This window comes from Ptychodera flava, chromosome 9 (genome assembly GCF_041260155.1).
Source record: "Ptychodera flava strain L36383 chromosome 9, AS_Pfla_20210202, whole genome shotgun sequence".
Taxonomy (NCBI): Eukaryota; Metazoa; Hemichordata; class Enteropneusta; family Ptychoderidae; genus Ptychodera; species Ptychodera flava.
In genome coordinates, this window is record NC_091936.1 from 38,486,912 (window position 1) to 38,505,606 (window position 18,695).

Consider the following 18,695-nt stretch of genomic DNA (forward strand, 5'->3'; position numbering starts at 1 on the left):
GGAAAAGAGCACGTTTAATCTTTGTTGTTAGAGCTAATTTCATTTCTATCTCGCTGCTCGTATTGTTTCCATAGCTGTAGCCACAAATAATACTATCTTATGTATTATATTACAATTTATTTCATTCTGAACTTGTTACATTTGCGTTATATTACAAACACATGGACAAGTCTGTTTTTTTCTTCGTCAAATAAACCATTATTTATATAGAGAATATCTTCACGGGTGTAACTAAACGAGTAAATGAGGTACTGATTGTAAGTGATATCAAGGTTTCATTTGAATGAATGAATGAAATATGCCGTGGCGTTTACCCTGCCAAATCGTCCGTGAGATGAAAGACCCTGTTACTCGAGAAGTGTGCCGTAGCAAATGTGTCGACCTCCGTCTTCTCTCACCGTTGTGAGAAGATAATTCACTTTAATAGGGGTCAAACGTGGCAATCATCCTTTCGAGCTGAAATTCACGAAATAGAGAGCGTCTGAACTTTGTTTCGCAGTTTGACTTCGTGAATCACACGAAAGATGTCACGACGTACTTGAAAACGTTTCTGAGATTTCGCAATTATTTAAAGCATACGTACTTAAGTCCTAATTAAAGCTTTTGTAAAAGAGCAATAAGCGATGCGATCGACGATTCCTCTTTATGACTGGCATAAGTTTGTGATATATAAATATTTATCGGGCGATTTAGACATTTAATTTCATTTTGTTTGCACTGCAGTATAATTTCGTAACCTATCGTTTGTTTCGTTTCCTAGGCAGAGTCATAGCTCTGATCTCGATACCTACACAATCATGACCGTCCCCGTCAATATTTAAAGAATGTCATAATGCTTCCTTGAACGCCTCTTTAAGATATCGTTCCGCTCCGAGAGCGCCGAAATACACAAGGACCAAAAGTACACATTGGGAGGTTTTAACCTACATCTGGTTCGCTGATCTAGCTATTAAATTAATCTTTGCTTTGCATGGATCTGCGACAGATGTACACTAACATAAAAAGAACGATACGGGGAAAATATGACAACACGGCGCCAGGAGAATACACTAACGTAAACAAAATCACGCAAACATATTTCAGCCGATAACGTACAAACCAGGGAAACTATCTATCAGTGCGTGCTTTGAAATCTACTCAGCTGAGATTGTTCTGATACATATATATATATATATATATATATATATATATATATATATATATATATATATATATATATACATACATACATATATATATATATGAGAGAGAGATAGATAGATATATTACGTGTCTTGCCATATATGTATGTATATGTGTATATACTATATACACACACACACTCATATATATATATATATATATATATATATATATATATATATATATATATATATAGTACGTAATTGCATTGCCTATATCATTACGTGTGCCCGACGTTGCGTCATTTTAATGGAAATTACATACAACACTTATCTAGCTGGTGTATTGTTTTGACGATCGCTGGTAACAACACGAAACTTTTCGTCTCTCTAGGGAAATGGTAAAAAAACGGATGTCAATCTAAACTTTTCTGAGAAAGCGACGTATTGTTCCCGATTTTTTTGACCGCGGATAAGTACATGTTGTCGTGTTTAGCATTTCATTCGGTGTTTTCCAATCCGCAAACATTTCAGGAAACTGCTGTACAGAGGTTCATATCGAAACTCTAATATGACTGTTTCACTACTTGAGATAAGTGCTTGGTTTCTTTTGCAATGCTTATTATTCGTTGACACAAAACAATGAAATTTAAAACTCCTACCGAGCTAACTCTTCTGAGTTGTGTAAATACCGAATGATTCTATTTGGTGCAATGACTAGGAACAAAGTCAGACAGTTACGACTATTATGTTCCTCGACATCTTCGTTTCTCGAAGATGCATGTCCTTTCTCAGTCCTTATTGAAATAAGGTGAAATAATGATTAATAAGTGCTAAAACAATCATGGAATAATTCGTGAAAATGTTTGAGAGTGCGTGTAAATTTCCGCAACTGCTAAAGTAAATATAGTTCATTTCACTGGACTGGAGGGAGCGACATTTTATTGTACGCGTCGACTGAACCGAGTACTGAGAACGGTGACGTGTTTTGTGTTAATACGGGTTTCTGTCATTAGTGCTCATACTAAACGTGTCCAAGTGATGGCAACAAAACGCCTTTATTCTGTGCTCATTGATTGTAAGGCAGATGTTAAGCCAAAACGAGCATTTATCATCTAGTAAATTAGCTGGACACCACTGCCCTCATTATTATTCATTTTGAAATTGATAACATTGAAGAGATTACTTTGTACTGTAACACTCTTGGACAGATCTGTCAGACTTTTCTATCAGTGAATTCCCGAATTTGTGAAAAATGATGGCAGGTTGATAGCCATTTGCATCAACTTAAATATCTTTCATTCGTCGATTGTTAGGAAAGTGTGACGTCCACTCTGCAAACAGTTGATCCCATTTCATTATTTTTCTCACAAATATTTCCTTGCTGTGCTCATTTATACACGTTTTCATTCGAGCCGTGTGTTTCAATCTTGTTCGGCAAATGACTACCCCTTAGCGATAAGTGTTGCGTCATCATCCCGTAACTCTGAGATCTAAATTGGAACGGCCTCGGAGAATCGTCTGGCCCAGTTACGTATTGCATTTGCCCAGATGGTTTATTAATGGCTTTAACATAACGATAGCAGGGACGGCGTTCTTGTAGCGAGCCGGGGGAAGATGCTCCCATAACACGCCAACCGAACTGAAGCAAAACCGCCGACTGTGCAATACGCCGATGTGTACATGCGGAATGTGTGTTTATAAACGCAATTTCCACATCCATCACTCAAATGAGGAGCCCTCTTGCACCCACCTCATTCCTGCATTTACATCGAGGCACAAATTCTCTCAAACGAATAATGCATTATGACGCATTTGCTGCGTTGGTGCACTCTATCAGTAGCTATATTAAATCGCATGTAAGTCTGCTTGGTAATGAACAGGGATCAATTCGGCTAATAGCGGTTGATTAAAATCTACACTTGTGTCGCCATCTAAGCGATAGATTCTATGTGACTGTTATTATTCATAACACGTCTATCTGAAACTCTCTTCTTTTCCCTCCCGGCGTCGAATAGTTCCGTTTGCCCGCACATATACAGAAGTCGCTTTCAAAGCGTATTTCGGTGACAAATACTGTCATATGAGTCTGCATTGCGGTGATTTGTGAGGAGAACATAGAGGGAGAGCTAATTAATTTTGTACAGTTTATCTTAGACTTGGGTAACTCATGCAGGCAATTGTTCCTGCTAGCTGACCATCCGCGCCTTCTTGCCGGCGTTGCCTACGACTGGCAACGCAAAATGATTTCCGCAAATGTGCGAGTTGCACACCGCAATTCAAGCCTTTGCGTCAAGTCTGCAAAAGTGTTGATAACTAAAACGCCCCCTTACATTGGAGACGTTGATCTCCGGAACAAATGAAACGTATAATCATTGCCAACTTATTTATAAATCATTGTCAAGCTCTATATCAGTCAGATTTAGATGGCCTTGACAAACTTGATCACTGCAGAATTCACTCAAATCTGTCATTGTTACTGTGTCTTCTAAGTGAAGTATTCGTTTAAATCTTGTCCACTCTTTCCACAAAACAAACACAAATCAAGAACGCGGACACCTGCCTACAACATCCACCTCAGGCACACAAGTATAACCAGAAAATCTGCAATGGGCGTGACATTGCGTGATTGGCGGTGTTCTCCGATTCCCTGACGAGTTTCTACGCTTCGCACTGTTACGTCTACAGGGTGCCACTTGCGACGTACGTATACAATAGTCAAAACTTGTGAATGGTGTGAAAGCATTTCGGGTTGACAAGTATTTCGTCTTCTTCAACCTTACTGAATACATCTGGGACAGAGCGCGTGATTGATAGCGGACCTTGGAGAAACTGATGGCGATGATGGCATTTCAGAAGGCCATACGAGTTTGATTTTAATTATGTATCCTATTCGAGCGAAAACCTCTGAAAAGTAATGATATCGCTTACCTATTATCAAAGTTTACGAATCGATCAAGCGAATGACACACGGGAGTGACTGTACCGCAAATGGATAGCGTCTCATATACTAGAAAGCTGACCAGCGTGAGAACCTACCTTACCAGACGTAAACTTGACTCCGTGCTCTCGGGAAAACTTCGGAGCTGAAGCGTGTCAGGGTCCTATTGGATGAAATAAAGTCAATAATATAACACTGTGTACACAGCTCAACGTTACCCTGGATAAGTGTATGATGGCAGTGAAAATGAAAAGAAACAGATAAGCGCTCGTCCCAGTGTCGGTCCGCACGCTGCGTTGATTCTGTCAACGTTGACGGCGAATAACTTTGGTGAACTAAAGGGTCTTAAATCGGAGCTCCTAGCTTCACGGCGAGGAGTTCATCCGCCCAGTTTCAATCTTGTGAATGAAGTCTGCCGGAGTACTGGAGGTGATTGAAGGACGTTTTAAAAGTAACGTGGGAAAGAATGGTTGGATCACAGGAAATTAGTGAAGCTCACGTGATAACTGATGGACATATATGAGTGAAAACATGAAAACACTCGTTACCTAGCGATGGGAATGTATAGGCTCCAACAGTTTCGCAGTTTACCCTACTTAACACGGAGATGAGTGTAATCAATCGTGTCATTCCAACCGTCAGCTTTGATTGTAAATCGTTGAGGGAAGACAGAACATATGTTTTTTCTGTAGTCGCTAAAATCAGATTAATTAAAGACTTCACAGTAAACGATCTTCTACAGCTATTAGTGAGGAAGATGCATACACACGTACACATACACACACGCATACATACATACATACATACATACATACATACATACATACATACATACATACATACATACGTACGTACGTACGTACGTACGTACGTACGTACGTACGTACATACATACATACATACATACATACATACATACATACATACATACATACATACATACATACATACATACATACATACATACATACACGAGTAAGTCTACATAATGAGGAGAGACGGTCAGACAAATGCAGACAAGCCGACGCAGACATTCGGTATTTTTGTCCCGAAATTGAAATCCTCGCCACTAAACCAACACCTGTAATCATACACTTGAATTGTAAAACATCATCGTAAGTCAGACATCATCGGTGCGCATCGAATATCGTCCCATACGGCTCTCCATCACCCCCCGTGATTACTGTAATTGATATTGTCATCGATGCTACAGTGTGATAATCTTCTCTAATTTACTGACTTCCTCCAAGTCGATGAATCAAGGGCGAAGTTGCGTTCGTCGACTCGTGAAAATAGGACCTTACCAAGTCAGCCCGAACCGCGTGCGAATCTTCGCATCCTTCGAGCGAAATGGATAAGCTCCGTGTACAAAACGCCGCGTTGCACACAAGACGGTGTATCGACAATTTGAACAGGCACTCAATGAATACAGAATCGCTTGAGGAAGATCTCAGGAGACGCCTATTGATAGATTCTCGACAAATAACATCTATTCACAAACTAACACGTCTGTTTTCTGTCCTTATCAATCGCCGGATCATTTCTGTATCTCTCAATGACTGACAATCTTCTATGCCGTACCGTAAGAGCAGGAAGAAAATAATTCCAAAGTAAAGCCCCCTACAGCATACTGCATAGACTATCTAACTCCGCGTCATGGCTTAGAAAAGCACAGAGTAAGCTCTTATTGTCATCGTTTCGACTTTGCAAAGACGATCATAGTCAGAACAAGCAGTGAAATCGATGAGGCAAAACTGTGTTTCTTCAAACAACTAAAAATGCTTCAAATGGCTCGTGCTGGAAGTTATTAACTGGTAAAACACCGCTTAACCTGACTTAGTCTATGATATTGTAAGTTCTAAATAAAATACAGTGGATGGGAGAACTTCACACGTCTGCAAATAAAAACCTTACAAGGAATATAAAGTACATTTTTCATTAAACTTTTACGACGAATTTGATGTTATCTAAGCGTGGATACATACACGAGGCTTTGGAGGTTGCGTTCACCAGGTTTGTCATCTAGGCCTGTGGCATTCTGGCGAGCCAGAGCATGATTTCCGCTCCGCGCACCTACGCAAAAATCACGCAGAGCTGTTGCCGTAAAGGGGCATGTGGTTTATGACGATGGGTTTGTGGTTGCCAAAGGTGGAGTCCTGGATACTTAGCTGCCCGTAAGCGCTGACCTCCTACCCTTTACTGAGCAGTTGCGGGGTCTCGGATGAGATACCGTCGTAAAGAGTGTTTGCGCGCCAACCGTTGCTGCGATGTAATTGATGCGTCACATCGACTTAATCAATTTTTCCAGGGTCACTACTTCATCAAGCCGCTGTTGATAGCACCTTTACCAAGCTTATTGGTAGTCGATTAATTACTCTTTACAAAATACTGGGTCCTCAACGTTGTTGCATTGGAGAGACTTCATCGGAGTTAGATCAATTATGCAGTGTTTGACGCAGGTAAATCAGACGAAAAATGATAAGGTACAGTGAAAATATGTATTTTTAAAATAGCAAATGACCAAGCACATTTAAAATATGAGATATTTTAAAATAAAAGCGTCATTACCATGGCATGGTAATCTAGCGTATACGACCAACGACCCGTATTTTTCAAGCCTTTTGTGACCTGAAAGCAACAGTGCTTGAACATGGAATTCAACGCCGCTTGAAGCGCGTTAGAAGACGTGTATTTATACCTTTTGATGGTTTTCAGTATGTTGCGACATGTAATATTCCTATCTTGCAGTCTTTATAGACATATTCCCGTCAACGTACTGTCCATAGACTATTGATTGAACCATAGATAGTCTATCTGTCCTTTAAGGTAGTATGCGCCTCGAAAGAGAAAGACAAAAGCTTTTGCTCAAAGTTTCCTAAATGAAACTTTCAACCATTCTCTTACCAAATCAACAATAAAAATCTGGGGTCATCGTGCAAAGTTTAGAACTAGCGAAACAAATTACTCAACATTTTGCGATATTTGAAATTCAAGATGGCCGCCATCCTTTTGTTAATTCTATGGGGGGGGGGGAAGTAAAATTTTTGAAAACTAAGACAGTGAAAGTGTTTTTTTCTCCAAGATCTTTAAAATGAGCCCCTACAAGTGGTATATCAGAAAAGAATTGTAGAAATTTTAGAGTCCAAATATCTGTCCCCAAGGCGCGTTTTACCTTAACGCATGCAGACTCGGAGCAAAGGGTTTTGTAGCGGTAACGGTGTGAGTCATTGTTATGCTATAATGATTGAGTCGGACTTGAATTCATTTCATATAAACATGTATCATTGATATATATATATATATATATATATATATATATATATATATATATATATATATATATATATATATATATATATATTAAGCTACAATTTATTATGAAAAAGTCAAAAATAGTTTTGTAAAGTTATTACTATTGTTAAAAACTACACCAAAAAACATCACCTATACATATTTAACATTTTTCGATGAAACTGTTGAGCTGTCGATTGGAAATCTAATTTGATACATCAGTAATAAGATTCCAAGGCTAGATTTGGTCTTTAATATATCCCCTCGACATTACATCAAAAGCCTAAAACTAAGTATACACTTTGACAACTTCACAATTATACACTTATTTACACAGTGGAAATCTTCATTATGCTGGTTTAATTCCACGTTCAGTTCGTATCTGTCTTTAAAGTAAACCCTTTGGGCTGTGACCAAATGAACTGCATGCCATGCTGTTTTCTTGTATGTCAACTCAGTGAAACACAGTTGGATGGTTTAAGTATTTGTAAACATTTAGCAACATTGTTTACTCCTACGAGGAACACTAAGTCTTGTATGTGGAGGTTCGTCGATCAAACGACTCCCGATCCTGCCTTTTTTGTTGCGTATTTACTTAGAATCTTTCGTGAGAGAGAGATAATGTATATTTGTTGAACTTAGCGACAACTAGAAGGTTTTAAAAGCTCCATTACAAAGTCACTAATGACGCATTTTCCATCAATGTTTTGTTTGTAAAATAGAGTTAATCGTTTACCGTCCATTCATAAATGCAAACTGTTGAACTTGCCAGTGCCGCCTGTCTGTGACGAGTGTCCAATTATGACGAATGCATTGTAATCTGGACAAAATTTAACACGTCAAAACACAACATCGCAAACTGTAACTTTGTATTTAAAATATTTGCAGTGCTAATACTTTCTATTTTAAAATTTACTTTAGGAGAAAGATGACATTTAATATACTTTGCTAATTAAACAAAAATATTGATTTCTCCGATTAATCAGCAAGGTTTTATTACTGTCGTTAGGGTCTTATAATCACTGACGTGAGCAACTCTTAAGAAACTGTTTCGATGTGAATTACTAGTTAGTTACTGATTATCTTAAAAGGCAATTCGACGCTCCCATTCGTCTGAAAACACGTGACGAACGTTGATGCACCTGAAAAAAACTGGACCCAATCTTCATGATAAAGAGAACAGGGTTTTTAGGGGGCCTTCTACAGCTTTCCTAAGCAACCAGACCCCCTAGGATTATGTTGATTTACAAGATTGTTCTTTATTGGCCCAATCTCCTTCAGTGTTGCCCAAACTTTACTAACCTACTCAAGAGCAATAAACCAGGAGCATTTTTCAAACACGGGGAAAATATTTTAAAATCAATGGCGTTTCTTCTTGACACACGCTTGCCACACTACATTCGTTCGCCCGTTTTTTCTTTACATGTATTGTTATATTACCATTTTGTTTATAAGCATTTTTGAAGTCTCACTATGTAATATAAATGGGCAGTGGTTCTAATAGCTTGTTTGTATTTCCTCTGAGTGTCATAATTTTATATCTACAACAATGACGATGACCCCCCCCCCCCTAACCCCAACCCTCATAAAGAAAAAAAAACACTCTGAGACTTTAGCCGGAATTAAAATTTGAACAGAAAAATAGTTGACAGGCATACATTGTTTGGAGGAGCTTCTGAGTTTCGCTGTATAGTGCTGTGTTTGTCTTATATTTTAGTTAAACTTCGAAGCTTATTTTAGAAATGCAATTTAAATTTGCTCGCGGCAGTTAGATTTAATTATTGTCGTCATCAAAGCCTTCATTATAACTTGCATCGTAAATATTTTAACCTGACATCCATCAACTAATCTGTCATTAAATATAAGAGCATTGTCGTGAATAAAATAATAACATCTATACTATTTTTTAAAATTGAAACCAACAGACCGATTAATATTTTCTTTAGACAAGGTCGCAGGTCAGTATAATTATTATCCAGTGAGAGCACTGATGAACAACGCCATTAAAACGACGAAAATTCTAATAATTAAGTTTGATCGTGTGAAGAAGACCTGAAACAATGTCGCTTGCATCTAATGCTGTCCTGCACCCTAGGATAATTAGCGCGTTTTTATTCATAAACACATCTTAGGTACTAAAAATATGAGTACAAGCAATGCACAGGGCGAGATAACACGTTTGAATGATTTGTAAAGTGAGCGCACCCGACCCCTTAGCGTGCTGAAAAACAACGAAAGGGCGCCGTGGTTTGCAGGTGACGCATGTTGTTAGTGTTTTACCGGTCATTACAAGTTACAGGATTATCTTGCAAGGTCACCGTCCCCTAAAACAATCAACAATCTGTTTTTGTATTTTTCGAGATAAACGCAGAATAAAAGTAAGGACAAGTGACTTTATGTTTATTGAATTTATCATCCTAAACTCAACTGGATTTGATCTCGTCTGTGTTATAGAATTGGTTAATTCAAACAATTTAGGTCTGCGATTTTTTTTTCCTTTTTTGCTAATTCTTCCTTTGAATATAATCTCGCTAAAACGTATGTTTCCTCTTACGTTCGCCCGTAAGAAATGATAATATGTAACTAAACACTGCAACCTTTGAACCTTGGCAAGAGGCTGACAGGGTAAGCGCGATATATGTGAGAATCGGTGTTGTTTTTGTTCCATAGCTCTAAGGTATTCATCTGTAAGACCAACGATCAACAATGAAATTCTTGTTCTTAAGACATTGTGCGTTGACATATTTATTACCAAACCTCAGGCACACCTCAACCGGGTATACTTGTTTCGGAGATGGAAAAGTCACCGTGATCTCACAAATCACAGCTGTGAGCTTGACCTAATGCTACTTTAGCGAGGCCGTCGTTCACACATTTAACGCTCTATCTAATCATCTTGACGAACCATCGTTTCTTTAAAGGTATGGCAATCGATCCCAGGGCCTAGGAGTGGTACATGTAAAACAGTATGTATCTTTGCGTCAGAGGCGGAATAAACTATGAGTGTATCTATTTATCTAGGAAATCTTAATCCCGACTGCTATGTTTGTACGCACATAGAGCCAGTCGACATTAGGGACACAAAAAACAACACGGAGCAAACAGGCAGTGGTTTTGAACAAAATCAATGTACCGGTACTTCACCGATGTCTGTAACTCCATACATGAAAATATTTGTAGCTTGACGCACTTTGAACATAGCTTGTAACAAGGGACAGTGGAAAGCCCATGGAACTACGTGTACAACTATAACAGCCACTCATGTAGTTGGTGCACAGTGAAGATTTTTCCGATCAACAACTTTGACGGATGGTGGACTGACCTTTCCTACCGCAATTGTTATCTCCCTCGATTCAGCACAAAATTTTCGTATGGACTGTTGATGCGGTGTTTACAGTTGTTACGTGATGGTAAATCCTAGTCGTATTTACGACTGCTGCGTAAACAGTCACTGAATAAACTTTGCAGGCATTTACGAGCACTGGATATTTTTACCGTTTTAAATCAAAAACCGTCCGTATACGCGTATGACGGTGACAAAAACAACACAAAGAATCTGGCGTATATTGTTACTGATGATTACTTTGACCAAAAAAAATTCACCCAAATGCCGAACGGTGATCATACAGAACTCTGCAGGTTTCTGGACTAAACACCCAAACCGACTTTCCCAGTAACTGTGCTGTGCTTATTTACCTTGAGCGTCAATTCAACTTTCGTTTGAGAAAACTTTACCCTACAAACTGGGAATATACTAAATTTACCTTGAAAAAAATTCAAACTGTGTATCGTATTGAAAAATATTACCGGGGCCACGGAACAAATTAAAAAACCAACAAATCCAACAGAAACAGTGGAATGATCATTAGTGTGCAAGGTCGCTGTATTATATGTCAGGGTAAAAAAATTCTAGCTTTGAAATTTCTGGACGGTACAAAAGGCAGGCAGAATTAGACAAGATTACGATCAATGTGTTACCGCCGATGGTACATAACGTACTGTTGATAGCAGGTAGTTCGGTGTCCAGTGAGAACACTATTCCCGATATACTACGGCTGTTGATTTGAGCTGCCTCCGATAGAAAATTTTCAACACAAAGACATGATATCAATAATATTGCGAGATTATAAGTACCCGCTGTCTTCTCGCCAAATCGCTGCGATCAAGATCATTATGATAGAAGCAATTGACCGTCGAACACCTGCTTGCTGATCTTATACACAACGTATAAAAGAGAAATACGACAGCAAATATTGCAATGTGAATTTCTTACTATCTTCCTCGCAATGGTTTTACATCTGTATCTATTTTATCGCGGCCACTGGACCATTTCTGACGATTTTTACGAACAAAGAATCAGTTCACACTCATCGTGGGAACACATGGCAAAGCCGTTCAAAAAAAATTTCATCACATGAAAGATTACCGTAATCCCCGTTTCAAAGATGTAGGAAATGTATAATGTGTTGTTGTTCATCTTGAAAAATCCCGAACTGCAGCCTCTAAATACAAAATGCTTTTTCTTCTGAACAACTTCCTGACAACTTTACAATCACACTCCGGTCATCACATGACGGTTGTAGCCGTACGTGTGCTGCCGCCAATGGAGAATCAAAAGACTTTAAATCAAAAGTCACAAAGTATAGAAAAACATATCAATATCCAAGCATTGTAAAACAGAGTAATTTTGATAAGGTCAATTTATTGTATATTATAAAAAGTCTCCAGGCCACTCGGACAGCGTAAGATTTTGATCTTACTCGTTCGAATACTACACTCACACGCCGTAGGTAAAAATGGGAACTCAGATCGTTATTTACTGCTTCCGCCAAGCCAGTCCGCTTAGCTAAAGAAGGTGAAATGACCATAATTATTATTGCTAGTCTCTGTAAATTTGCCGACTATTCGTTAGTAGTTGACGAATTTCTTCAGTTTGTCCGAAAACTATGTCAGTGAATGACGTAAGTTTCGAGACACCTGAGTGCGAACTCAATGTCGATATCGGGATAGCAAAATCAGTTACAGACAATCGAGGAAGAACATAAGAGTCTATAAATCTGCGAATTAAATGAATCATAAGTTACTATGAAAGTAGAAAAGGTAATGTTGTGCCCTGGTTGGGAAAGAAAAGTTGATTAAGATTTCAAAAAAAACCCGTCAGATAGTAAAAAACAAGCCCAGAAAAACGTATAGAGAAGAACGACATCACGGCGATCTTCAGACCTTTCATCATGTTTCAGTCTGAACGGTCAACATTTGGTGCTATAATCTATTTCAAGTGTCTATTTTTGGTCAAATCTGACAGAGATGAATCGCGATTTAGTTTCATCGCCCCTACCCGACAGGAAATAATGCAGCTCATGGGCATCTGTATAATCGTGGCGTGAACGTATCCAATGGCCGTCCACTGCATGGGCCATTGACCGTGCATCGCCAGCAAACAACGGTTTTGGACGTCACGAGAGCATTTTTTCGCAGTCTGTGAGCGGTTGAGTGATTTGGGTAGGCTTCATAGATCGGAATCGAGTTGATTTCGGCCGAAAACAGTTAGTATTTTTCGTGCTCCGTCCAAATTGGATCCGCATGTTGCCGGTTTTATTCATGGCAATCTGACAACAGAGCTGTGGTTGGAGGCCGTATAACGCCGGGACACCACGGCATCGTACGCAGGGCTAAGCCACAACATATTAAAGAGATCTATCGTAAAATATCGTACTGCAGGTCAATATACACATCACCCATTCATAGGCCTACAGGTACACAGATCAACAAACAAACAGGGAGAGGCAATCTGCTTGAAACCATGAAATAGTCCGTTTGTGTCTGAACTCATCTGAGACTCGTGTTCAGTAACCGTTGGTCAAGTATTTTGCTCAGTTGTAAGAATCGTTTATTCATTGTTGACATCGTAATCGATCCGATGTACACAACAAATGTTTGATCGTTTTGCACCTTTGCGCGTCCCCTCGTGATTGACAGCTGTTTGAATGCTTTCATCTATTGTTCCTTGGACGCTTCGAACACAGGATCGAAGCAGTTTTTGCATCAAAAATCAACTTAAAATGGAAAAAATGAGAGAATTTAGCCAACAAGGTGATGCCACAAGTATTCACAAAACGTAATATGTTGGAACAGTGCTTTAATTTACACCATGGTTCTTGAAAGCTCCAGATTTTCGGGAGCATTCGTTGACGCTGTTACCGTGTGCCACTCATGTTGGATTATGAATGCCCAGGGAGATAGGGGGTATTTATAGGCTCCCCTGCCTTGTTTATAAACGATCTTGTTTACTTTCGAAATCTCCAAACTAACGAACGCTGATAGCTTTCCTATGGGCAAAATATAAACATTGCACATCTAGCAGGCGATGTCTTGTTATAGAAAGTTTTTTAAAGGATAAAAGTTTGAAAAGGAAAGGAAATAAAGCAAATAAATCAAAGATGAACTGAGAGTTATGACCTTCTGGTACTAATACAATGCTTATAGTTGAAGAACCAAGCCATATTTCATATTTCAACCTCTATGTCGCCTCCGCTGTTTATCTCCTTTGGCCGCAAACAGACCGCGTTTTCGCTTTCGCGTCGAAGGGCACACGTTAATCCAGTAACTCATCCTAAAAGGCATGGCCTACACATGAACTGTGTGTTTTGCATCCTGACGCATTAGACTGTCAGAATAATTGAAACCCTATCCGATTAGATAAATGTTCCTCAGAGTTTGTAATCAGTCTTATGTGCAATTCTACACATATGGCAGCTATTTTGTGCAACAGTGCATTCAAGAAATCTATTTAAAAATGAATAATGATATATAAATGCCATTTTTTATACAAAAAAATAATCTATCACCCTCAATCCTCACATTTAACTTCAATAAAACTAATTCTATTATCCAACCGCTGTTTCCAGGCGAGGCTTGTGCGCCTGTATAATACCTGATAATTAATACAAGTTAATGCAAGTTCTCGTTTTTCATAGTTTGGGGACAGAGATCATAATCCTTCATTGGAAGCCTCCAAGCCATACGTCCTAATTCAAAATCAGCTCAATAATTGTAAATCATCATGAAATCGTGTTGATTGTACAGAGAATAGAATTGCATTGAGAACAAAAAAGACATCAGTGAAAAGAGAATCTATTGGCCATCAGCATCATGTAGTTTCAGTTTTACGCATGGTCAGCGATCAGGTACCGATGTTTGCCAGATCATTCCTGGACCTCCATTATCGATCAAGCGTAAAGCAGTATGAAATTCCAGAACTGCCAGCGCTCTGCCTGATGGTTTACGCGCTATTAACTTCAGATGCGCCACAAAACACCCAATTGAATGCAATTTTCTGTACTTACGCAGAGTATTAATAAATTCCACCCCTGTTTCACAAATATCTTATTATCTCGATCTAAATGCGCCTATATATTGTAAAAGTCATAGAATCTTCTTTTTTCTCTTTTCAAGAGTAACTTGATCTACAAACGTGTGCAGCGTACTTCATGGAGAGATAGGAATAGAGACGGCCTCACATTGCTTTCACGTCTGTATCTGTGAATCAGAACGCATTCAACATGGCAGTCAAACATCTGTTAGGTTCGCGTGTAAGAGCTTGTCCATAATTATTTCGGCACACGGGTCAGAAGAGACATCATCGCGGACCAATGATACATGTATGAATGCGAATCACCGGGTGCTGTGATCCCTTGTAACGGCTAAACATGATGTTCATACGAGTGTTTGGGGATTGGATATTATGATGGTTGAGATTTATAGTCCACTGTGGATGGATGGATGGATGGATGGATGGATGGATGGATGGATGAATTGATGGATTGATGGACGAATGATGGATGGGTGGGTCGATAGATACATGGATAGATGGATGAATGGATGGGTTGGTGGATGGATGGATGGATGGATGGATGTACAGACGGACGGAGGGAACGGTTGATGGTTGACTGACTGGATGAGTGAATAATTGGATGTGATTTGTATTTTGCAATCATAATTTACATAAGGATCATATGACGGCAAATTTAAACAACATCTGAAAATCGGGTTTGACCTTCCTCTGTAAGAATGCTGCAGTGTCTTTGGTCAAAATTTGCACCAACTGAAGACAACATGATGAACAAGAGAATCATGTCTGTGATTTCTTTTATCTGTTCTACTTTCTTTTGTTGATGATGGACTGGGGATCAATCACACACCGAAAGATTTTCGCATCATAGAAATTGAGCCAGAATCTTAAATAGAAATCGCAGACGCGCTTTTATAAGTCGAAGAGCTTTTGATCAGGCACGTATCGATCGGAAACACAGCACCGTTTGTGTAGGGGGGAAGATGTAAACCAATTTTTAGAAAATCTTCAAATTAGCTCTCACATGATCATAGCTCAGCTTCAATTTTGCAGAGAATCTATAGTTTGGAAGGACCAATAACTTGTCCCGTATTTGCTGTCACGTGATCATTACGTCAAACAATGATCACGGAATACAAATCAGAGCCGTCGCCGATGTTTAGGCTGTCAGAAAATTAATATTTTTATGGGATTTCGAGCTCAGTTTTCTGCAGAAAATGTATTGCTTGGAAAGAACCAATTGTTGTCCTGGAACCCTAATAGCCCTAACGATTCCACGCTTCTTTATTTTGTGTGATCGAAGAGCGATGTGCATCACGCGTTCCGTCGTCAAATACCTTCTGGTTGATTATGAGTTTTATTCAATATGAAAATAGCTCGGTTCTGGACTAAATATGTAATTTCACTATCTCCAGGGATTCGAAAATTGCAAACGATGCCGTGTACGTAACGCTTTTAAATACGGGGAAACGGTAACCTGAGCTCATACAAACGTTAACAACATCCCGATAAACCTGCCAATTATGTTCTCTTGTAACAACATCCCAGGAACAAGAAATAACCGTACTCAGAGGAAAAGGAATTCGTAAATATTTTTTTCTTTGTAAGACAATGAAACAAATTTCCATTATCATTACCATGGAGACAGCACTGTATGTGTTTGTATTGTGACGTGGCATTTTGCACTCTAGAATGTCACGACGCACAGAATTTAATTTGTCATACGCGTTAATTTATTTTATCAATGCTGCTAGTATGAAGGAAAGTATCTAATTTGCTCATCGAGATATATTTATGCACATCATTATATTTTAGAGTTGATGGAGCAACGGCGATGCGGGGATAACGCTTTTTTCTACCTTGAAGACCCTGATGTCGGTAACAACCAAGAGTGTAAAGACTCCTCTCAAAAATGATAATTTTTAACATAGGGGCTACAGTTCCACTATAGCAATACGAAATTTAGAAAATATTTTTTGTAAGTATTTTGTGCTATCTTATGATATAAGCGACAAACTCATGATAGACAACGGACACAACTCGATTTTGTTTGGTGATTGTTCATCAAGTGGCATATTTTGATTAATTTTAGTAGATAAATCCCTAGTTCTATTCTCAATAAACATCCTCCTCAATGTTTCGATTAAATATTAGCATTGTAGGAAATTATAAATTCATTATCATGGCGTCTTGTACGGGTTCCATATGCAGTATATCGCGAATATAGTACTTTTATTTCCGCATTTCAAAAAGAAAGCGCGCTGTATTTTCGCAAACGATGTACTGGTTAGTATAATCCCCAATGATGTATGGTCTTACTATCTAAAGTCCACGGTGCCAAAATAGTCAGTAGGTTTTCAAATATGATTGTATGGCAATTGTGTGGCTGTGATGCTTTACGATGAAGACGTTCAAGGTCACGCCCAGATTTATGTGCGGTCTACAGAACCTTTAATTTACAGATTTGCTTAACAGGCGTCACTCGTTTGAGGAAAGAGATTAGCCCTCAGAAAATTGCTTCTCCACTGTCTAAAATGTGCGAAGACTGCTATCGCAGTCTGGAGGCGGAAAGTACAAATAGTGGCCCTACGTGAACGATCTCAGAGCTGACAAAGACCTTCAATGTGACTTAAACATTTTTTTTACGTTGTAGAGGGCCAATAAACTGCAAAGTCCAATCTCACGATTCCTTAAGATGACAGAGATTGTTCGAAGTCATTTCGATAAGTAGGAGGTGATATGTTTAAATAATATTGTCTGAATGTAAGTCAAGTGTTTGATTTGCCTGTTTGCTGAAGACAGGTAATAGTAGCACGGCAGGTGATACATTTGCGCTCAGACATTCCCCTCATCTTCCCCCCGAGATTCTGATCACCCCACAGAGGTAGAAATGGACCTAAATTGCTTGATTGCGATGTACAAAAATAGCTCGTCGGGCGATAATGGATGCTTATCAAACACAAGAAGACGTCAAGGATATAATACATGTAACAACACACGGAGTCTACGTGCGACAGAGTTCTTCCAAATTGGAAATCCGTGTTTCGTACAAAGCAGACGAGCGCTCCTTCAACTATTTCCCTAGCAACCGTTGTCTGGACGCGGTTACAGTCCATTGAAACATTCCCGTGACTTTCTCCGGGGCGTTGCGATAATTAAACCTTGGTGACGTTTAAGGAGCTCATCCAAGCCAATTAATTCGTCACTTAAAGTGTTCTTGTACAACGCCTGGTTTTCGATTTATCTGCAACCACAAAATTTGGTTCGGAACTATTATGAAAGTTCGTCCACGAGTGATTTTTCGGAAGGTATTTACATGAGTAATTTTTTCAGGTTTGAATATGCGTTCGCTGAAATTTGCATCCGAGAATCGGCTTGAATTGAGTTATCATCGTTCACGTGCATGGGTAATGAGAATTTATCGCGAGACTTCCGTCTATCCTGTCGTCTGCAGAAAATATTGGAAAATTATTTAGAATCTAATTATATGAAATTTTCAGTGAAAAGATTTTGTTCAATACACATGTGGTGTGCGTCTTCTAGCGCCACTGAATAACTTGACAAGCGGAGTATTCATCAAAACTCTGACGTCAAAGTTTAGAATTTGCTGTTTAAGCTATAACAGATTATAAATTCAATATTTTGGTCAGGATTTTCGTGACTCATGCAACCTCAGATTTCATCTTCACCCAGCCTGCTGAACGTATCGTGCTTTGTTATGCTTTGATTTGATGGATTCGATGAGTTGGCGTCTGTTGTTGCACCCCGCGTCACATTTCAAGGCTTAGAGATTAAAGTAAACATGATATCAAAGAATTGAATAAGAAGTAAAATATTTTTTTGAAGGATGATTGACACTCTGATAGCTAGCTGTCTTCGCTCAGTAACAGAAAAGAAACCCTTTGTCGTCTTGAAATGCGGAGTTAAACTGCGGGAGTCTACAAAATCATCCTCACGCAGCATAGAGCGTAAATCGGTGTGTTCAGCGGAA

The 18,695-nt window shown here is 39.0% G+C and overlaps 1 protein-coding gene across 9 annotated transcripts in view; it reads right to left on the reverse strand.

Moving 5' to 3' along the window:
- The window catches only part of LOC139140916 (PDF receptor-like), a 141,986-nt gene that overhangs the window by 82,747 nt on the left and 40,544 nt on the right, over nt 1–18,695 (reverse strand). For 5 of the 9 annotated variants that reach the window (XM_070710406.1, XM_070710399.1, XM_070710402.1 and 2 more), the window contains exon 2: nt 4,161–4,225. The exons of 2 other annotated variants lie outside the window; for them this stretch is intronic. The gene's annotated coding sequence lies outside the window, so the exon portion shown is untranslated. Of the gene's footprint in view, nt 1–4,052; nt 4,071–4,160; nt 4,392–18,695 lie in introns of those variants that run through there. 2 more of the 9 variants (XM_070710401.1, XM_070710404.1) reach the window with 2 other exon arrangements.